Here is a 5,000-nt window from a genome sequence, read left to right on the forward strand (position 1 = left end):
AAGTATACTCGTGCACACAAGAAATTTGACTTGCATCTTCCAGCACTCACATAATTATATATTAGCTATTACAAGAATATAATCTTTACAGAATAGTATGCTTATTAACAGTATATGTTTAGAGAGTTATTAAATATGCAAATATGCAAAGGGGAATGAGTATGAACAAAGAGGTATGGGTCTGTACAGGCAGCATGAACATGAAAAAAGGAATATATATAATATAGTTATAATATATGAAAACAGTGAATCTGCATATTGAACATATGAGGTTGTACAGACAGCATGAATACTAATCTACATATTGCACTTTAAATTTATGTTGGACTCAATGGAAATGTTGTATTGTAAAAAGACCTTATAGCAGAGATATTAAATACCTGCCCATATTTCTATAGGTGGTCTGATTAAGGGTCACACACAGAAAAAATTCATCATTCATTACATTTTAAACCCATTTATTTAATGAACAGACTATAAAAAACGAAGATCATTTCAAATCCAGTTCCTGCAACAATATGACTGATCAGCTGGAACAAACAGACTGCTGGAAGAAAAACCTGCCAATTATATAATTTGCTGTTTAATTGGTTAATTAATGAGGATTATGGAAATCCAGAGATATGATACAGCTGAATCTGAGCACAGACACAAACTGTGTTATAACAAACTGAATGTTTGTTTGGTGAGTCAGTGGGATGGCACTGTTGAGTTTGTTCAAAATTAAAGATGACACCTGCAGAAACATAAAGGTCACCATGTGTCACACAGAAGCCTGAAATGAGGTCAGGTCACTGTGGAGTTATAATCATAAGACTTGACTGGTGGAGAGGCGTAATGACCCATTTAGTTACAGTATGGGCTCAACACTGGAGCTTTAGTTCTGTTTCTGAAAATCACTACTGTAATGAATGTGAAAGTAATTACAATTATGTTATTTACACAACAGAACCGAGCATTAGGAAGTCGTTTTCTGTGTGTTGGGTTCTTTATTAGTTAAATTAGTTAACGGTTGTTAGTTAGTTCAGTTAGTTCAATTAGTTCAATATGTTAAAGATTGATTTATGAACGTTAGTCAGTTAGCTGTACTCAAAAAGCAAAGAAATATAGCTTGAAAATAACAATCGGGCATTGATCTTAGTCAGGAGGGGAGATGACGTTTAATTTGACATGAATGAAAATGAGGCTGTGCGGGATAGACGTACAGTCCATTCCAGTGTCAGAAATTAACATTTACATTAACATTAGCAATATACGCACCCTTGGATGTGCATTTTTTTACCATAATGAAGGCATATTTTTTTCTACCCATTTAGCATATAACCAGTGTCTCTCCCGTTCATATCAAAAACTTTTTCAATTTAATCGATTCATTAATACAAATTCTGAAGATTGAGGATTTAATACCTCTTACCCTAAGAGTTACATCAACATCAATGCCTATGTTATGCCATAATATGAATAACTAGGACAATATTAAGAACTATATCATATGTGACACGTCTAAAATTACGAGGACATTTTTTGCCCCCACATTTTGAATTCCTGGGGCATTTTTGTCATTTCCAGTGGCATTTTTGCTCTGAACTCCTCTAAAATTTCTGATCCTGCTCCATTCAGTAGCTTGTAATTTCCTTGGTGTCATTTGATCATGCTACAAAACATCTTTCCAAAAACTGCAGTGGAAAAAATAACTCATGGGTTGTGAAAAATAGTGATCTACTGTATGTCTTTCGCTTACAGGCTCGTTTTTATTTGTCAATTTAAATATGGCATCTACTCCAACTAATGTCCATCTCTGTGGTTTTTACTTGCTGAAGTAAATACTGTAAAAGTATAAGTTTGCTGTTGTTACCTTAGGAAGCTTTTTCAAACTTATTTTACCCTTTAAAACTACGGCAACACTTTATTAAAAGGTTCTAAAGGTTAACATGAACTAACAATTAACTTCATCTGATTAATGTGGATTTCTACATAAACATTTTTAGCATTAAATGTGGTATATGCTAACATTAATGAATGAATTATGAACTTACATATATTTACAATGAACAAGAGTATGTATTTTTATTACCAGGATTAATAAATGCTGTAACAAATGTCATGCTCCCACATGCATTAACTTATGTTAACATAGAACCTTATTGTAAAATGTTACATGTTACTTTTGTTGGTGTAACGTTACATAGTAAATCAGGTTAATTCAGACATTAAAGCGGAAGTGTGTAACTTCTGCACCACTAGCGCCACCAAACGGAATTGTTAAAATGAACATTGTCGGGCTGGACGGGTCACTCAAAGTGATTAAACAATGTTTAAAGTTTGAGAAAATTAACTTATGAATGGCTTACTCATAGTTGTCTCTGCTTATTAATCTGGGATAGGTGAAAAATGTTACACACTTCAGCATTAAAACTTTTTTAACTAACCAGAAAAACAAGTTCTTTGAGATGTTTCCAGGTGAAGCACATTTTTTGCTTACCTGACTAAACACTTCTGAAGTGTAAGACACAAATAGCCTTCTGTTATCATTAACAGAATCATCAGTAAATCTTTGGTAAAGACATCAGATCAGAATTTCTCACCCCTCCATGAGATACTCACATTCATAATCGATGTCCAGAGTTAAAACTGCAGTACAGGTGCGCTGGATTATATTACTGTACATCATAAAGACAGCCTCTTTGATGCTGTGTAGACAAAAAGTGTTACTCCTCATAATACATTCATGAAAAGAGCAAGAGAAGAGAGAGAGAGAGGTGTAGAGTTGCTTTGGGCCACTTGGAGGATATATACACCTTATATTGGGCTGAAAGAGCTGAATGGCCTGACCGATCAGACCCTGTTTTTGTTCTCTTGTGAAGTTGATGTCTAATAAGGCCTGCCAGAAATAGTGAAACAATAGTTCTGTCATTGTTTACTCATTTACTGTACTTCTTCCTAACCTATATTTTGAAGCATGCCGTTTTGGAGAGTGAGAGTATGTAAAAATGGACAGAATAAAAAGTTTTGGGTTAACTATTCCTTGAATTAAAAACAATGTTATCCAAAGAGCCGTGTGAGTAATTACTTGTGTTTGAATCCTGAGGGGTCGCATTAGAACAGCTATGCAGATAAGAAACAAACCCGCAGCGTAAACATCAGATGACATCATGGCTATAGTAGGACATTATGTTTGAACAGCGGAGCCTCACGCTGACCTCGATACAGAAGCGACGTGTCAAGTGATGCGGCCTGCAGCAAAATCACACCCGATGTATGCTGAAGAGCTTTGCATGCAGACCTCACAGAGCAGATGTGTTATTGAAATCAAATGTGCATGAGATGCATGACAGAGAATAAAAATTTCACAATCACTTTTATTTGATAACACTTCACAAGTGTGCATATATTTGCATGTCCAGTTGTTTAATAAAAGATGTAATACAAGCTTATCAGGGGCCTGGGTAGCTCAGTGGTAAAATACGCTGGCTACCACCCCTGGAGTTCGCTAGTTCGCTAGTTCGAATCCCAGGGCGTGCTGAGTGACTCCAGCCCGGTCTCCTAAGCAACCAAATTGGCCCGGTTGCTAGGGAGGGTAGAGTCACATGGGGTAACCTCCTCGTGGTCGCTATAATCTCGGTGGGGCGCATAGTGAATTGAGCGCAGATGCCGCGGTGGATGGCGTGAAGCCTCCACACACGCTATGTCTCCTTGGCAACGCGCTCAACAAGCCACGTGATAAGATGCGCGGGTTGACTGTCTCAGACACGGAGGCAACTGGGATTTGTCCTCTGCCACCTGGACTAAGGCAAATCACTATGCAACCACGAGGATTTAGAGCGCATTGGGAATTGGGCATTCCAAATTGGGAGGAAAAGGGGAAAAATCCCCCCCCCAAAAAAAATAAAATAAAAAAAATACAAGCTTATCAAACACATACTCTGAGTCTTAAAGGGACAGTTCACCCAAAAATGTAAATTCTCTCATCATTTACTCACCCTCATGCCATCCCAGATGTGTGACTTTCTTTCTTCAACAGAACACAAATTAAGATTTTTAGAAGAAGATAGAGCTCTGTCAGGTCCTTATAATGCCAGTAAATGGGTACCAGCACTTTGACGGTCCAAAAGTCACATTTAGGCAACATAAAAGTAATCCACACGACTCCAGTCGATCAATGAATGTCTTCGGAAGTGAATCGAAAGGTTTATGTAAGAAACAAGTTGATAATTAGAACATTTTTAACTTTAAATCGGCACTTGTGTAATCTTGTAATGTATTGTTGATGCAGCTCTTTGCTGTAACAAAAGTGCATAAAAAGACTAAACTTAAAGCATTAAAGAGATGGAACTTCTTGCAGAGGGTTTTACCATGCAGACTGTTTTTCGCTATTTAGGACAGCAAGCTATCATCATGAAAATAACACTCTCCGAGAAGTGGCGTCTCTCAATTAATTTGAGAATTGTATGTCTATCAGGAAGACTTGCAGACTTGAGTGAAATTTAAGATGACATTTATTTGATGAATATAAAACAGAAATGTAATGTCTCTCTTTGGCGTAAGCCCCGTCTGGTGGTCCTAAGAAGTTGTACTCGGAACCGTCATATCCTGCCGGAGATAGGAGGCAGGGGCGAGGAGCCTACCCCTGTGCAGGACGGGACTCAACTGGTGGTAGTGGGGTGGTGGAGGTTGCCGTGTTAGCACACTGAAACGCAATGTGATAGATTGTGAGCAGACTTATAAAGCGATGGCTGACACAGGATTGGCGAGGAGTTAACTAGCTAATAGTGCGATGATGTACAGCTGCTAGTCTTCCCGCTAGAACTACGCTGCACTTACATTTCCCATTAAAACCTCCACCACCCCACTAACTGAATAGTTGGTTTGTTTCTCCAGCCCCGAAGGTTATATTAGCATCTGAGTTTTGAGGCTGTGATTGTGATGTGTTTGTGAAATGCGCCACTCGCTGTGACATCGTTCATGTTGATGTGCATGATGTCTGTCTGCTGCTGGTGTTC

General features: G+C 38.0%; 1 protein-coding gene across 1 annotated transcript in view; it reads left to right on the top strand.

Moving 5' to 3' along the window:
* LOC127414379 (serine/threonine-protein kinase 32C) overlaps positions 1-5,000 on the top strand; it is a 123,592-nt gene that overhangs the window by 534 nt on the left and 118,058 nt on the right. The gene's annotated exons all lie outside the window — the stretch shown is intronic.

Source organism: Myxocyprinus asiaticus, chromosome 23 (assembly GCF_019703515.2).
Source record: "Myxocyprinus asiaticus isolate MX2 ecotype Aquarium Trade chromosome 23, UBuf_Myxa_2, whole genome shotgun sequence".
Taxonomy (NCBI): Eukaryota; Metazoa; Chordata; class Actinopteri; order Cypriniformes; family Catostomidae; genus Myxocyprinus; species Myxocyprinus asiaticus.